The 12,170-nt window shown below is 38.4% G+C and overlaps 1 protein-coding gene across 6 annotated transcripts in view; it reads left to right on the top strand.

The window, feature by feature from the left end:
* The window catches only part of GRXCR1 (glutaredoxin and cysteine rich domain containing 1), a 336,269-nt gene that overhangs the window by 152,434 nt on the left and 171,665 nt on the right, over positions 1 to 12,170 (top strand). For 4 of the 6 annotated variants that reach the window (XR_009008475.1, XR_009008472.1, XR_009008468.1 and 1 more), the window contains one exon: positions 9,231 to 9,404. The exons of the other annotated variants lie outside the window; for them this stretch is intronic. The gene's annotated coding sequence lies outside the window, so the exon portion shown is untranslated. The remainder of the gene's footprint in view (positions 1 to 9,230; positions 9,405 to 12,170) is intronic. 6 annotated transcript variants of the gene reach the window in all.

Here is a 12,170-nt window from a genome sequence, read left to right as displayed (position 1 = left end):
TTGTTTCACTAATCCTGGCCTACTTTGCAATGCATTCCAAGTAACTTTATTTTATACAGGTTACATGTAGTGAATGAAAAGCAAGTATGATTTAATGCTTTTGGGGTAGAGAATATTTCAGAACATAAATATGTTTTCTTAATGTGTGATTATAATGATGTCTTAAGATATCAAGACAGTTGGTCTAACAAATGCTAAGTTTTCTTAATGGAGGTAGCATGTAAAAGCAACATCATAAAAATACCTTAGATATGTGTATATCCCGTAATTCTACAGGTTATGTTAACCTTAGAATTTCCACATAAAAATACGATAGTGTTCATTTAGACTCAGGTCTCACTCACTATTTAGCAGGAAACTCATACCCAGATCTTTCCATTCAGACTGGGGTTTATGTGAGTTTTTCACATGTGCTCTGAACACTCTTTCTAGACAGAGAATAGTATAAGAATACCCCCATGGAGAGGAAGGCAGAAAGGGAGGAACACATTCCTAGAAATGCGAGCATTCCCTGATCACTGCTGACACACCTATTCACTAATAAACATGCATTGTCTTAGTAATACAATTGCCATTACTATTACCACCACGTAATATCTTACTTCTCTTCTGCTTCCCAATGACCCACGGTTCACTCTTCAACTTTATTTTAAAGGGGCATCATCCTACCCTATATTTGGGGCCAGGCAGTGGTGGCGGCAGCTAGTGAAAGGTAGAGTTAGAAACTAGGAGCAGGCAGCAGGGGGAGAATGGTCAAGTAACATGAAGGCCATAGAGCCAAAAAGGTTCAAACCAGCAACAGGTTGTCCTGAAAACACAAAGCCTGAACGTTCCAAGGCAACACTTGGGAAGTAGGCAGAGTTAGTGATATCCATGTTCATCTGACCCTGTCTCCTGCCCTTTCTGGGACCATCCTCTTGAAGCTCTTCTTCTGGGCATCCGTGTCCTTTCCCGGCCGGCAGTGTTCACGCCACCTCATAGCGGCTTGTACTGTTCTGGTCCCTTTTTCTCGTATAGGCTTTTGCTGCTCAGGGCTCTAAACCTTGAGGAATTTGTTCTAGGTGATCTGGTGACCAATATATGCCAAGGGGGTAGTAGGTGCTACAGTGTAACATCACCTTTTCGAAATTAAGTTTGTGAAACTTACATTGATGCGTCTAGAAGAAATAGCAATTTCAGGCAGATCAGAAAGGAAACAGTTTGGCGGGATAATTTGCTCTTTGATGCCTCCAAGATTTCGTCTCCTGAGAGGTCTTTCTAAAGTGTTCAGCATTCATAGAAGAGATTTGCCTCAGAATCATAGGATTTTATAGCTAAGGAGGGATTATCTCTGCCATTATTTCCTAATTTCCTAATGGCTCCGAGGACAGGTCGCCACAATGGGTGCTCACACAGTGCTTGTTAATAAACAACATTAACAGAGAAATGAAAAACTTCTGTCCTATAATGACATCTGCTGTCACTATTTGTGACATGCCCAGAATACAGTGGATGAAATCCATGATCGAAATATGAAAGCAGCTTTTTACAGATGTCCTGGTACTGAATTGTTACAAGATCATGGCACTTCGATTGGTCTGTTTAATTCTAATGTGGTTGCTATAGGTGAAAGCAGTTTTAGAGCAGGCTCTGTCTATGAGTGGGAGAAGTAAATCGACTACTTCAGGGATTTTAAGGCTGCTGAAAAAGCCCTCTGCCATCTCTCCCTAATATATCTCCCTTGCTTTCTGTTGCCTGAAATTCTGCAAATGGTGCTCCAGATTTTCCCTTCTGTTTCCTTTCTCCATGAAAATAAAACGACAAAATAGATTCACCTGGGGAGATACTAGACAATTCCCCACGCTTGGACCTGACCCCCAGAGTGCCTGCTTTTATTAGTCTGGATTAGGGCCCAGGTATTGGCATTGTTTTTAAAAGTCCCTGGTAATTTTAATATGCAGCCAGTGTCCATAAACACCATTAGTGAAACACTAAAATGTACTCGTTTGCACCTGAGTGTGGGCATTTTGTTCTTGTTTTCTTTTCAATCATATCTTCCTCAAAAACAGGTTACTAGAAGGGAGAAGGACAGTAAAGAAAACTGTGGATTCTAAAGGAAATTGATGGTCAAACTGGAGAGACTGGAGTGGAAGACCTTGGGATTCCAAAAACCTGCATTGTCCATTTCACAATGCTTGAAGGTTAGGCTTGCTAGGACAAACAATGGGGAAAAGACAAGCTGTAGCCTCCCCTGCCTTCCCCCCACCCGGGGCGTTTAAGGAGCCCTCCACAAGTAGGTCAGGGGAAATGACACGCACACTGATCTGTAGGCAGCAGGAGGAGTTTTAAGATGTTGCTCTCACAGTTGCTTCTGCCCTGCCAACCCATCAGGGAGCTGCATCGTCTCTCCTTTGAGTTGAAATTCCAGATTAATGGGCCTGAAAATTGGATTAGCTCAGTGACTGCTCAGAGATCCATGGTGAAATGAAAACAAGTCAGAATAGAAACAATCTGTGGCTAGGTGCTACAGAATCTTTTCAACTTGGCGTTTTCAGGGTTAAAGTGAATCTGAATTGGTAATACAACATGGGCAAATCAAAGTTAGGTTTAGAGCTGAAATGTTCTAAAATGTTCTCAGGTGTCAAAATGTCATAGGATGAACAACCAATACACAGACATGTTTATTTTCCGGCTATAAATCCTTTGCTTTTCTTTGCCTAGATGTTCCTCAGGTTTTTCAAAGCAACAAGACTGGTCCAAGAGAATAAATAAATTAAAAGGGGCATAAAGGTAGTCTTTGTAAGGAGTTAATTTATCTTTTTAAATTGCTTGAGGATCCTAGAAGTATTTTGCCTCTTGTAAACAAAAATGGAGGCATCTGATTAAGTTGGCTCCCTGGCATTGCTTGGGGGATGGATCTCTGCAGAGTTGGATTTCCTTTGAAGCTGAAGCCCCAGGGCCCCTCACTTGCACTAGCCCCATCTCAGGCCCTGCAAGGAGGGGCCCTAGCAGTGGGTTCTAATGGTCATATGTTTCATAAATTTGAAAACATATATAATATTTTAATAGCAATCAGTTAAGACTATTTTCTCCACTCCAAATTTTCCTCTGACATGCTTTCTCTCATGGTATGTGGCCTTGGAGGGAGTGTATGCATTTTGGGGATCTGGCTAAGGGATTTATGAGATAAGTTGTGTAGTTTGCAGTCACTTTAGTATATACCTGTTATTGCTAGGTGTTCTAGTGTTCACATAGTTTATAGGGACACTCCTCTGCTCCCTATCTATATGCTCCTCTGGCATCCTCACCTAAAGCTACAGTATCATGATATAAACTAGCTCCAGAAGTGCGTCGGTAGGAAAAGGGGTGAAACAAAGCTTGGGATGTATGGAGCCAGAAACTAGTCCATGGAAAATTCTCTCAACGATCAGACATGTAAAATTGTAAATGGAGGATTCAGTTCGTATTGATACCTAATTAAAGCAGAAGTTCTTTCTAGTCAGTGACACTCCATCTTTTGTGTGTGTGTGTGGGATATACATGAAATAGAATTGATCGGAACTCCTGTGTTTATAGGACACAAATCTATAGCAGTAGGACCAACTGGCGAAGTTGCATATTTTATGTACTCCAGCACATCAGATGGCACCTTAGAATATCTGATATCTCTTGCCTTAATGAAGTCGGCAGTTTCAGACCAAACTGCAGGTAAAATTGTCCGCAATAAAGTGAAGCAATCAACTGTGCTAGAAGAAAACAATGACTTATTCTGCTAGTCTCTGTATTGGAAAATGTGTCAAAATGATTATATGAAGAAGTGGTCAAAGAGTATGCAAAAAATGGAGGAAAAAGGTATTATAGGGGTGTTTTTGATAGTTGATAAATATGTTATCTTTTTGGTTTTGTAATGTTTTCATTTTTAGTAGGCTTTTTTTTTTAATAGATCTTTATTGGAGTATAATTGCTTCACAATACTGTTAGTTTCTGCTGTACAACAAAGTGAATCAGCCATAAGCATACATATATTCCCATATACCCTACCTCTTGAGCCTCCCTCCCACCCTCCCTATCCCACCCCTCTAGGTGGTCACAAAGCACCGAGCTGATCTCCCTGTGCTATGCTGCTTCTTCCCACTAGCTAACTATTCTACATTCAGTAGTGTATATATGTCGATGCTACTCTCACTTCGCCCCAGCTTCCCCTTCCCCAGCTGTGTCCTCAAGTCCATTCTCTATGTCTATATCTTTATTCCTGCCCTACCACTAGGTTTATCAGTACCATTTTTTTCTTTTTTTTAGATTCCATATATATGTGTTAGCATGTGGTATTTGTTTTTCTCTTTCTGACTTACTTCACTCTGTATGACAGACTCTAGGTCCATCCACTTCACTACAAATAACTCAGTTTCGTTTCTTTTTATGGCTGAGTAATATTCCATTGTATATATGTGCCACATCTTCTTTATCCATTCACCTGTCGATGGACATTTAGGTTGGTTCCATGTCCTGGCTATTGGAAATAGTGCTGCAATGAACATTGTGGTACATGTCTCTTTTTGAATTATGGTTTTCTCAGGGTATATGCCCAGTAGTGGGATTGCTGGGTCATATGGTAGTTCTATTTTTAGTTTTTTAAGTAAACTCTATACTGTTCTTCATGTTGGTTGTATCAATTTACATTCCCACCAACAGCACAGGAGGGTTCCTTTTTCAGCACACCCTTTCCAGCATTTATTGTTTCTAGATTTTTTGATAATGGCCATTCTGACCAGTGTGAGGTGATACCTCACTGTAGTTTTGATTTGCATTTCTCTAACAATAGCAATGTTGAGCATCTTTTCATGTGCCTCTTGGCCATCTGTATGTCTTCTTTGGTGAAATGTCTATTTAGGTCTTCTGCCCATTTTTTAATTGAATTGTTTGTTTTTTTGATATTGAGCTCCATGAGCTGTTTGTATATTTTGGAGATTAATCCTTTGTCCATTGTTTCATTTGCAAATATTTTCTCCCATTCTGAAGGTTGTCTTTTCGTCTTGTTTATGGTTTCCTTCCTTTGCTGTGCAAAAGTTTTGAAGTTTAATTAGGTCCCATTTGTTTATTTTTGTTTTTATTTCCATTACTCTAGGAGGTGGGTCAAAAAAGATCTTGCTGTGGTTTATGTCAAAGAGTGTTTTTCCTGTTTTCCTCTAAGAGTTTGATAGTGTCTGGTCTTACATTTAGGTCTTTAATCCGTTTGGAGTTTATTTTTGTGTATGGTGTTAGGGAGTGTTCTAATTTCATTCTTTTACATGTAGCTGTCCAGTTTTCCCAGCACCACTTATTGAAGAGGCTGTCTTTTCTCCATTGTATGTTCTTGCCTCCTTTGTCGTAAATTAGGTGACCATATGTGTGTGGGTTTATCTCTGGGCTTTCTATCCTGTACTGTTGATCTATATTTCTGCTATTGTGCCAGTACCATACTGTCTTGATTACTGTAGCTTTGCAGTATAGTTTGAAGTTGGGGAGCCTGATTCCTCCAGCTCCGTTTTTTTTTTTTCTCAAGATTGCTTTGGCTATTTGGGGTCTTTTGTGTTTCCATATGAATTGTAAAATTTTGGTTCTAATTCTGTGAAAAATGCCATTGGTAGTTTGATAGGGATTACATTGAATCTGTAGATTGCTTTGGGTAGTATAGTCATTTTCACAATATTGATTCTTCCAATCCAGGAACATGTTATATTTCTCCATCTGTTTATGTAATCTTTGATTTCTTTTATCAGTGTTTTATAGTTTTCTGAATACAAGTCTTTTGCCTTCTTAGGTAGGTTTATTCCTAGATATTTTCTTCTTTTTGTTGCAATGGTAAATGGGATTGGGGGATTTATCCCAGGAATGCAAGGGTTCTTCAATATATGCAAATCAATCAATGTGATATACCATATTAACAAATTAAGGAATAAAAACCATATGATCATCTCAACAGATGCAGAAAATGGGCATAGAGGGAACCTACCTCAACATAATAAAGGCCATATATGACAAACCCACAGCAAACATCATACTTAGTGGTGAAAACTGAAAGCATTTCCACTAAGATCAGTAACAAGACAAGGATGTCCTTTCTCACCACTTGTATGCGACATAGTTTTGGAAGTCCTAGCCACGGCAATCAGAGAAGAAAAAGAAATAAAAAATTGGAAAAGAAGAAGTAAAACTGTCACTGTTTGCAGATGACATGATACTATACATAGAACATCCTAAAGACCAGAAAACTACTAGAACTAATCAATGAATTTGGTAAGGTTGCAGGATACAAAATTAATGCACAGAAATCTCTGGCATTCCTATACACTGACAACAAAAATCAGAAAGAGAAATTAAGGCTTTTTAAAACTTACAATTTGTTGTGACTTCTTTTCTCCTTCGAAATAAATAGCACTTTTATACCCTAATCTGATATTCTCAGTTTTGTATTCTTAAAGATCTTCCAAATTAAGTGTCAGGCTGCACAAAACTTGGATCTGGGGAGAAATTTTCACATTATCGACAAGTCATAAAGCATAATTGTCCAAGGGACTTGTGGGCCTTGAGCTGCTATTTTTCTACTTGCTCAGGAGTCAGAAAGTTGGATTCGCTTCTGAATTTTGCCATTTATTGGCTGAGTGGTCAGACCCAGATATCTGAGGGAGGGAAAAAGGGAGATTCATGCTATTTATTGGACATCCAGTAGTAAAATGCGATTAGCATACCAGTGCTTTTCATCCCTGATCCATTTAATCCTCACAACTGGTTTAAGAGATTGGAGGAAACTAAGATGAATGGATGAAGAACTCACACCAAGTGAATGCACTGGAATTAGAATCTGACTTTAGGGGCTATGATTTTTGCCATCACTTACAGATTTAAGACTCTCATATTCCTCAGCTATAAAATGGTGATAATTATGTCTTATTTACCTGTTTCCCAGGGTTGTGTCAGCCATCAAATGAGGGAGGCTGTGAGAAAGGACTTTAAATATTATTCTATAAACATGAAACAGTGCTTGTGGTGTGCAGCTTTGTATGCAACCCATGTGGTTTGGGATATTAAATTATTTAACAATAACAGCTTTGAGATATTGCAGCAAATGGAGCTCTCAAATGTGTTTCAAAAGTAGTGACACTGCAGGTTTTCTGTGCCCACTGGGTTAGTTGTTTTCTGCTTGGACCCCAATAGAGATATGTCTCTTTTTACCATAGGAGCTCTTGGCTCCACCCAGGGCAGAGAACAGGAGCATAGAAGGATAATCCTGGTGGTAAAAAGAAACAAAGACCTTAGAGCTAAGTTTGCAGAAAGAAATGACCTTTAATACAAGGCATATTAGAGAAAGTCGTCATCCACCAAAAGCAGTTATTAAAGTTTTGTTCATTTCAGTGAACCTTGTGCTTTTGCAGAGTCTCAGATTAATATGTTAAATGTATTACAGGCTTAAATTACAAGGTTACTAGGAGAATTTGGAAGATGATAAATCCAGACGAGACCAACACAGAGTCTATTCTCTTGGCCAGGCTGGGGAAGGGAGATTAATTTCTTATTGAGAAGGAACTTTTGGTTAATATCAGGATCAAATTGTAGAATTATTTAGAGAAAGTTGTATATGTCAATTCAGGGTAAAATTGTAGAATTATTTAGAAAGTTCAAGTTAACTGTATATTGATAAGTATAATTTCTTCATTTCCATGTATATGATTAGTAGTTCTCAATTAAGCCATTTTTTCCTTCAAATGATATGAATTTAAAAATAGTTCTAGGTATTTTTATAGATAGGTACTTGAATGAGGTAGATCATACATTATTATTGTAGTCAAGATTCTCTTTTCTGGAAAAAGGTAAAACTGGGTTAGAAGAACTGCTTTAAAAAGGTTTATTAGTGAATGGGCTACATGTAAGGCCACACTGAGATGTAGAATTTGATAGGCAGGTAAAAAACTTGATCTTTTTCAAACAGAAATTTTAAAAATATATTTTAAACTTTTATACAGTAGAGGTGAGGAGAAACTTTTTTCTAAGAAGTTATGACAGACAGAATCATATACAGACATCCCATGGAAATACTGCAGGTTCAGTTCCAGACCACTGCAATGAAGTGAATATTGCAATAAAGCCAGTCAGATGAGTTTTGTTGTTTCCAGGTATATAAAAGTTATGTTTACACTATACGGTAGCCTCCTAAGTGTACAGTAGCATTGTGACTAAAAAAAACAATTACATACCTTAATTAAAAAATACTTTAACGCTAAAAGATGCTAACCATCATCTGTGACGGTGCAGAGTTGCCACAAACCTTCAATTTGTAAAAAATGCAGTATCTTCAAAGCACAATATAGGAGGTAGGCATTAATACTATCCAAAATATTTGTCAAACTATTTTCTATTTATCTAGTTCTTATCTTTTCATTTTTCTGTTATAATATTTTTAACTTGTAGATGCTATAGAGTTCTGAGACAACTTCTTAGAAGTACAGTTTTTAAATTTAATAAACTGAACTACTCACCCTCATAAGCAGACCTATGTCTGGCTTTAGTTGTTTTTAGAACCTCAGCTCACTTTGCTGACATCTAACTCACTAAAATTATATATGGGTAGGGGGAAAATATTCAAAAGATAAAGTAGTAAAGAGATCATATTTGTGCTTACCAGAGGTGAGGGGTTGGAGGAAGGGGAATTGGGTGTAAGCAGTCAAAAGGTACGAACTTCCATTAATCCAGCTCAAGGTAAAAGTTACTTATTTTGTTTTTCCTTGTCTAGATCTCCTCTTCTAAGTTATGTTTTGCTTGGTTCTTATTTTTAATCTCTATTTACATTTTACTGTTTTACTGCACATACTCTGCCATTAAGTCATATTAAATCTTTTGTGGAAAGTGATAAGACATAAATCAAATAATATTGGCTGTTTCCATCTATCTTACCTGTCTCCTTTGTTTTCATCTCTTCCATCTGCCTCAAAGTGATCAGAATTCTGATGAGATGGTGGCCTGACACATCCACTCTCAACTCTAATCCAACTATCAACTCCGTCTCTGTAGAGAAACAGGTGCTTAGACTGCAGGGTGTGTGCGAACACTCTGACCTTTTCAGGGGCTGGATGTTTAGGATGGTTCTTGATTCTGGGCCTGGCAGTTGACCTGGGAGGAAAATCTGAATTCTTTTGTTCCTGAAGAAAATTTGTACTTCTGAGTTCTGTGGATCCCTCGGAGGAAAAGCCCTGTCATTCCATTCATTGTCGTTCTAGGAAGACCTGCTGATTGTCAAATCTTTGGAGGGGCCTTGTGATCCTCCTTATGTCAGAGATCAGCAATCAAGCTTCTTCCTGTGTTTGCAGAAAGAACTGAAGAGTTTCCAGTTTCATGTCCCTGTCTGTGAAGAGCAGTACTTCCTACCACTTGTGGGTTTCCATCACTCCCAGGTACCCTAGTAGCTTGTTATGTAAATAAACTCATGGGTATGCTAAGGAAATCATCACAATCTAAGCGGACCCAGCAGCAGTGTTTTTGAGATAGAACAAGGAGAGAGAGAGACAGAGAGAGAGAGAGAGAGAGAGAGAGAGAGAGAAAGAGAGAGACAATGAATAAAAAGAATAGGAAAGCTTCTAGTATAGTAATAAAACTGTTAGAGGAGACAGATGACTATTAGAATAACCACAACAAAATGTTTTAAAAGAAAGCTCGAAGAGATTCTATTATAGCTTTATAAGACTTAAAACTGAAACTTAAGACTGAAACTTAAAAATCTGATAATTTTTAAATTTAAAAACTGAGTGTATGAATTGAGGAGAGATTAGTCACTATAGAGATCATCCTGGAGGGTCAAGTAGAAGACACATTGTAAAACAGCAAAAATACAAAGAGAATGAAATCATGGGGAAGAAGCTGCCAGATTTGGAGGCAGCATCAGGAGTTCTGAAATATGGAGAATAGAGATTCTAAAATGGCGAAAAAGGAACAGATAGAAAGAAACATAACAGTTGAAATAACCACTGGGAAAAACAACATTGGATTGAAAAACAGACTTGTATATTCATATTGGAAGTGCCCAGGCAGGATCGATTTCCATAGCTGAGGGTTGGAGATGAGAGGGAGAGAGAGCAAACAGGCTGTTGGATACTGACTTGGCTTTTCATTCTGCTCCCAGTGGTACCGCTTTGGGAAGAACATAATGCTGTTGTCATGTCATGTGATGGAGGAACCTTGATATTCTCTGATAACACCATATGGTCACACCTTAAACTTCTCATGTGACATATCAGCTCTTGTTCCATTGGCTTCCATATCAACTACTGTTATCTAATGAATGAAAAAGTTGTGTATAAGCACCACTGCCATATAAGAGAGTGGTTCCTGTTACGGAAATTATTTTGAGTTGCTATGCATGCTGGTCGGTTTGGATATACAAAATGAGCCTGAGAACTAGGTTTGGGTTGGGAAATGAGGAGAGTGAATTTCTCTGCATTTAGGGAGAATTTGGAAAGTCAGAAGCAATCTAGAAAGGAGGGGTGAGATTGCGTGTGGCTGGGATTTTATGTGGTGTAAAGTATCCAATGAAAAATCCCACAAGGAATTAATCCAAAGAAAATAATAAATATGTCCAAAGTCTAATGCCTAATGCTCAGTTTGAAATTGCCATAAACTTTTCATGACTCTGCCCATCCCTCATATTCATTTAAATCTACTGTAATTATGAATAGTTTATGTGTCTGAGGCAGAAAGAAGTTTACTTCCCCAAAATTGGTGCTTTAAATATAATTAGGCTTAAGGAAGCGAGCTAGGTTGGGTTTCCAGAAACATCTTTAGGAAGACTGCATCACTGTTCCACTAGGCAAGCCACTGAGTCTGAGGCCTCTAATGCAGCCTTGCTGCAAGAAGCCCCTGCTCTCACCAAACCTGCCTCTCAATTCATGGAACCAGAGAATGGACACTGGAATGCTGGTGTAGGAAGAACGATCTTGTATTTCCACGACTTTCTTGACAGCGGCCACAGCTGAGAGTCTCAGGAATATGGAGCTCACTGTATTTCTGCCTTTGGAATCTTATGAAAAGGGCTTTGACTCACAGAACCTAATTTGCTTCCAGACTATAGCACCTGGAAGATAGTTGGTGCAAAAGTTGAGAGAGGCAAACCAAAGAATGAAGCACAAGGCTGATTTTCAAGAGCCAACGAAGTGGGGACAGAGATTGTTAGTATTAGTAGGACATTAGATAGTATGGGGGCAGGAAGATAATTCATAAACAAGAAATCAGGGGGAAGCAGGATCTGAGGGACAGAATAATCGTAACACCTCAATCTAGGTTACAATTGTCTTTGGGGGACTTGGATTATCTTGGGTGCTTTATGGTGACTTAGAGCCAGGGTGATGGGTCATGTGATGACTAAACTACCTCTTATATCCCAGCTAATAGCAAACATTAAGAATCTACCATAACCTGCTATTTCCTGGGCATTAGAATCTTCAATTAAGCTGGTTAGTAATTCAATTTACCAATTGACTAGAGTTGGCACTAAGAGAGAAATGAAACCTATTTTCTACCCTGCTTGTCAATACTTGTGAAACAAGCTTAAGTAGTCCCACTTGCTGCATATCACAGAGCTGTTACTGTTTAAAACTTGATCACCAAAACCAGTGAGCTGCACACAGAGCTAGAGGCCGTACATGTTATTTCATATTTATAAAATTTATCAGGAGGCAGTGTCTATCTATGTATGTCTACTGTTAGAAAACAGCAACCAAAACCCAAAAGATGCTGGGTAAGGGTGGCTGAGCATAAACTAGAGGGTCTGCAATTGAACCATTGGTTGAAGTGATTTAACCTTAGTATTTCTATCTAACTATTATATTGCTCCATATTGTTGATGGTCTTAAGAAACTTGTTTTCATCTTATGAAAACAGACATGAAGAAAGCAAATGTAAGTATACTAATGAAATGCTAAAAACTTTCGTATGTAGCAAGGTATATATATATATATATATGTCTGCTAGGGGTTGAATTGTGTCTCCCCAAAATTCATATGTCCTGACCCCAGTAGCTGAGAATGTGACCTTATTTGGAAATAGGTCATTGCAGATGTAATTAGATAAGATGAAGTCATTAGGGTGGGCCCTAATCTAATGTGACTGGTATCCTTATAAAAAGGGGAAGTATGGGCACAGATACCCACACAGGGAGAACATCATGT

Source organism: Balaenoptera acutorostrata, chromosome 5 (genome assembly GCF_949987535.1).
Source record: "Balaenoptera acutorostrata chromosome 5, mBalAcu1.1, whole genome shotgun sequence".
Lineage (NCBI taxonomy): Eukaryota > Metazoa > Chordata > Mammalia > Artiodactyla > Balaenopteridae > Balaenoptera > Balaenoptera acutorostrata.
The sequence above is the reverse complement of the archived record's forward strand: the minus strand, read 5'-3'. Positions and strand labels throughout refer to the sequence as shown.